General features: G+C 36.8%; 1 protein-coding gene across 5 annotated transcripts in view; it reads left to right on the top strand.

Annotated features, from left to right (window-relative positions):
• The first annotated feature begins 3,815 nt into the window (after nt 1-3,815).
• Nucleotides 3,816-6,000, top strand: part of LOC117983992 (uncharacterized) — a 137,506-nt gene continuing 135,321 nt past the window's right edge. For all 5 annotated transcript variants that reach the window (XM_069499593.1, XM_069499595.1, XM_069499594.1 and 2 more), the window contains exon 1: nt 3,816-4,114. The gene's annotated coding sequence lies outside the window, so the exon portion shown is untranslated. The remainder of the gene's footprint in view (nt 4,115-6,000) is intronic.

Here is a 6,000-nt window from a genome sequence, read left to right as displayed (position 1 = left end):
TATGACTGTTTTATTTCAAAACCACTGACTCTGAAGCCAGAGGCATGGCACAGGAGCGTGGTGGTGCTGTTCTTCAAAATGGGTGATAATACCCTGCAGAAGAATTATAGACCCATCTCTCTGCTGAGTCATGTGACCTATAAGTTGTTTTCGAGAGTCATTACGAATCGTCTAGCTCGTAGGTTTTACGACTTCCAGCCTCCCGAACAAGATGGATTTCGAAAAGGCTTCAGTACCATAGATCACATCCACACGCTGCGGCAGGTTATACAGAAGACTGAAGAGTATTTAATCGGCCACTTTGCTTGGCGTTTGTGGATTATGAGAAGAAATCCTTCGATTCGGTCTTTACAGATATTCCGGATCGCATACCGGTATATCCAAGCGCTGAAGTGCTTATACGAAAACGCCACCATCAGGGCCGGCATAAGCATATTCGGCGCCGGGGTGCGAAAGTCTGCATTATTTTCTCCTATATATAGGTACCACTAAAAGGACCTATAGTACACGACGGGTCGAGATAGCTATTGGGGTGGGGACGCCCCGCACACCTGTACAGCCCTCGTGCTAATCCGGTGCGGGATAGCGCAGGTGACGTGCGGGGCTTCCCCCCGCCTCATACCCCGATTGCTATCTGGACCTGTCGCGTACTATACATAATCACAAGCACACGTCATATCTCGACGCGCACGCGAAATTATTTATTACTAGCTGATGCCCGCGTGAATTTAGGTTTTCGAAAATCCCGTGGGAACTTTGACTTTCCAGGACAAAAAGTAGCCTATCCGCAGTAGCCCGTCCTCGTCCGGGATGCAAGGTATCTTAGTAGGTAACTACCTACCAAATTTCGTGAAACATTTAAACCACGGAACATTTTTCTGTTCCGTGATTTAAACGCAAGGTTCTTTAAAAATCCCATGAGATCACCACAATTTAAGAACGCAATTCCTTACAGCATCAGTGCTGAGGAGTTGAGTCCTCGTGTTCAAAAAGTCTTTACTTAGTAGGTACCTACCTCCAATGTCAATTCATAAGCAGCAGTTTCTAAATCCCATCAGTTTAGGTGTTCAGGTCCCGTGTAGCATCAGGATTGAGGAGTTGGAATCCAATTTTTTATGGAACTGTCGCATGGCTTCTTTAACAATTAAAAAAGAAACTAGTTAGGTAGGTACGCAAATTGGTTCAGTAATCTCGAAGATTTCGTTGTACATAGGTAGAAAGACACAACTCCTCCTTTTTTTAAAGTCGGTTAAAAAAGTATCCTTTGTTAATCCTCTACTTGTCTGTAAAAGTCCCGTCAAAATAGGTTCAGCCGTTCCGAAGATTAGCCCCTTCAAACAGACAGACAGACAGACAAAAATTTTAAAAACGTGTGATTAAGCTATGGTACAGTTCAAGTAACCATAAATGACCAATATGCGGTAGTTATTTCGAAATTACAGACAGACACTTCTTCAATTTTATTTAGGTATTACCTAATAAATATAGATTTAAATATAAAAATAGGTATCTCGGAAAATAAGTGAAATCTAGGTGCTTAAAACTCAGAAAGCGCGAGCGAAGCGAGCGTGAATTTTTTAACAATATCGACGAAAAGAGGTGCAGTGCGCATATTTGGCACCATTGCGAATCACACATTAATAAGCCCTAACTGCTGAGGAATAAAGCCTAATAAAGCAAACAAAGCAATGTGCCAATATATTTTCACGCGTCACGTTAAGTAGATATGAACCATGGAGATAGTATACATTCATCCAAGATATGAACGGACAATAGAGCATGAGCTCGGACCACATAGTGGTCCAATCTCTCACTCTCGCTCGCTAGGCGAATTGGGATAGCGATAAGTAGGTATTTGCTATAGATCGACCGAAAAAAGTAAACTAAATGAGGGCGCCACTTTCGTTATTGTAACACCATGTACTGCATCCAAAACAATATTGATATTTATTTTGATATTTTTTAAATTATTAAAAACACTGGAGAAGCCTACATCGTAAGTGTATAATTATAATATACAGTGTATATTATAATATATAATATAAAACGCCAGATATCGAGATTTGGAATAGACTTTTGAAACTAAAAATGTTTTGAAAAGGTGGCAAACCTTTTGGTTTAAAACCTTTTAAACTATTTTTGAATCTTGAAATCTCGATATAGGATTGTCAAAGGAAATTCTTATTACATACTAGATGATGCCTGGATTTCAGATTTCCCCCCCTATCTATAAGATCTACGTCCCTGCTAATTTTCATGATTCTAGATCAACGGGAAGTACCCTGTAGGTTTGTTGACAGACCGACAGACAGACAGACAGACAACAAAGTGATCCTATAAGGGTTCCGTTTTTCCTTTTGAGGTACGGAACCCTAATAATATATAGGTAGTCGTATTTAATTCGCATGTAGCATTAAAAGGGCTAAATACTGGAAATACACACTTTGTGTCTTCAAATATGGTCAATAGTTGATGAGCTCGATATTTGACCAAAAATCGATTAAAACTTTGTAATTCTCTTCACAAGAACTTTTGAGAATCGTCCTGTTGGTAATGTGGCTGTTATTTGGTATTTTTCGCACAAATATAAAACTCATCTAATTCAACAAAATATTTTTTTTACTTTGGCAGCACTGACATTAATTTTGGGTTGCTATATAATACATTTTAGTTCCAAAATATTTAATTTCGACTCTAAATGGTCGCACAGTAAGTATTGGAATGGAACTTGGAAGGTAAAACTAAAATCTCCCCATCTAAATCGTGTATTTTCATCGGCAAGTTGCAGAGAAGTGCATGTTTTACTCTGGTTTCACTAAGTTTCACTTCGGATCCCTGTCCTTTTAACCTTTTGAGATAAAAGTACCTATTGTTCTATGATTTTAGTACTACTGTATACTTTCGGTGTTGTCATTTACAATTTCTTCCATCTTCATGGGTAATATTTTTCAATTATATTCACATTAATTACTTTTTTAACCAACTTCAAAAAGGAGGTTATGTATTCGACCCGAGGTTATGTATATTAATGTATGTATGCATGATTTACTCAAAATCAATGAGTCTCCGGTCGCGTATAAAAAGCACAGACGTGTTACGGTGAGCCAAAGTTAGTGGCATGAAGGCATACCAATTGTTATTCGGCGACAATAATTGCAGTAGTGCAGTGCAGGCACATTGTGAGAATGTCCTACTGAAGGCTAGTCAAGTGTATCGTTAATGCAGAGCTTAAAGACAGAAAGCAGAAATAGACCGGAAAGTTGCTTAAAGACAATATAAAGATGTGCAAAAAATATGGCATATTACCAAATGCAATATTGACCTCTTCCATCGGGAAAGTCTGGCTGAAAACAGAATGAAGTGGTGCCACCATTTTTTTCCGCAACCAATTTAATAGTAGACCACCATCCAATACCTATAACTATGTAGATGGTCATACATCAGGGCTCATGAGTGAAGCCCTTATTCGTAACTAGCTGATGCCCACGACTTCATCCGCGTGGAATTAGGTTTTTAAAAATCCCGTGGGAACTCTTTGATTTTCGGGGATAAAAAGTAGCCTATGTCATGTCACTATCCAGGTCTTTATCTATAGGTCCCTACCCATGCAAAAAATCACGTCAATCCGTTTCACCGTTGCGACGTGATTGAAGGACAAATCAACAAACCAACAAACAAACACACTTTCGCATTTATAATAAGGGTACTGATTAATTAGAGGTTTGAATCCTTATTAAAATAATATAAATATTTTTTCTTGCTTGGTGTAACATACCGTATTGGAAATTTTAACATTGTTTATGGTAACATTTTTGAATTCGCATGAACGCAAGATGGCTGCCAATTTATGTGAACGCAAGGACGAGTAGAAAAGTAATATGCGTTTGTTGGATTCAATGCCGTTTGTTTTGTGATAATAACGTTACGAACATTTTTGTGTATGTGTTTTCGTGCAATCTGTTATGAGTTATCGATGGTATTAAAGTCGTATGTGCAATATTTCGTTGAAAGGTATAAAAAATGTTCAGTGTTGAATTGTGATTATTATTTAAGCAGTGAGGATCTTCTTTGGGTTGTAATGATGCCTGTTGTTGGATGATACCGGTGATTACACGTAAGTGAAAATTCATTTGTATTTGCAGACAAGTTATAAATGTCAATACCTACAAGTCGTAACCTATTTGACTATATCAGGTATTTTTTCGTGGCGTGGCTCAGGCTGGCGCCGGGCTGCCGGTCGTGTCTCACAGCTGTTCGTTTCACACGTTACAACAACCGTCAAACAAGTTCAATTGAATATCGCATGCTAGCCTACTAGTTGATCTTTTTAGTAATTTATATTTGATTTTTACTCTGCAAATATACCACTACCTTGGTGATGTTTAATTTATCAGATGATAGGTATCGAATTTTATTTGACGCATCTAAACAACCAGCCGCCTCTGATCACATTTTTATTCTATTAAAGGTCGGACGAATATTATTGGAAATTGTTACAAAATCTTCTAAGCTGCCAGCAGGCACTCTGTTCATAGATTTTGTTGGTAGTTCTTTGTTCGCATTTTCACTAAATTTTTAAGTAAGTACATGTACAATTTCTTGCCTGCCACTCATTGGCATCAACTGTCTGACCCAATGCTAGGTCAATTACTATCAGTTCATATAAGTCGACGATCTGGCGAACAAAATGGCACAATTAAGTACACTTGTGATCAAAATACTTTTTTTTTTCTTAAATCCAAACATTTTGTCCCTTTGAATACCTGTACTAATTTTCAAGTAAAACAACATAAACTGTGCTAAACTTGAGTCTAAAGAACTAATTTTCAACCCTAGTAGCATAAAACTGTGCTAAAACCAAGTCCAAAGTTTATAATACAATCATAATGCTAAAATTTTAACAGGTTTTCATTGTTTTTGCTTCTCTTGCAAAATTTTATTTTTGCAAGAAAAGCAAAAACAATGAAAGCTTCTTTTTAAATTTATATCAAATATTTAAAATTTAAAAAGAGCAACCGCCGAGTTTCTTGCTGGTTCTGCTCGGTAGGAAAGGCATTCCGAACCAGTGGAAGATGCATCCGACGATTATTGATTGATAACACAATGTTATAATTGATTCGAAAGCACTTATGAAAGTTTATTTGAATAAAAAAATATTTATTATTATTATTATAGTGTGCTTCTTAATAATAATAATAAATATTTCTTACACATTTCAGCAAGTACAGTAGAAACTCGATTATCCGGCCCTCAGTTATACGGATTCGCGATTATCCAGACTACCAACCGAAAATTGTTCGGCCAAGTGTGAGTCAGACTCGCGCATCGAGGGTTCTGTACTCGGGCATTTTTCTGCTATTTGTATGATAAATCAAAAACTATTATGCATAAAAATAAATAAAAATCTGTTTTAAAATGTACAGGGAAAGCCCTTTCATATGATTTTCCACTTAGTACAGTTATCTAACTTTGAAAATTGAAAATACTAATTATTTGTTCACAAACACATTTTTTTTTAAATGATGTAACCACAAATTCACGGTTTTCGGATTTTTTCCTTTACTTGTATTATAAGACCTGGCTATCAAGGGTTACTTTTTTCATTTGAGGTACGGAACCCTAAAAAAGGCGAGCTGATAAGTATGGCGTATCCACAATAAGTGATATTAAGAAGAATACCGAATCAATTTTGGTGTACACCTGCAAATAAGATAGTGAACTACATATGCACCAAACCCTTCTCCTTTTCTTCATACATTCGATTATCCAAATCCCTAACGACAACAATTAGTCCGGTTAATCAAGTTTTCACTGTACCTACTTGTTTACTAAGTAAACTAAGGAAAAGTAAACTATAACTAATCCTTTTTGGCCACTATATATCCAAGTTGCTATAATCAATGTAAATTTTGCCTGAACTTGTATTCAAAAATCTAGGGACATATACATCGCTATTAAGGGAAAGCCTTAATAAACAAAGGCATTATAAATGAAATCCAC

The sequence above is a fragment of the Maniola hyperantus genome, chromosome 7 (assembly GCF_902806685.2).
Source record: "Maniola hyperantus chromosome 7, iAphHyp1.2, whole genome shotgun sequence".
In the NCBI taxonomy this organism is placed as follows: Eukaryota; Metazoa; Arthropoda; class Insecta; order Lepidoptera; family Nymphalidae; genus Maniola; species Maniola hyperantus.
The sequence above is the reverse complement of the archived record's forward strand: the minus strand, read 5'-3'. Positions and strand labels throughout refer to the sequence as shown.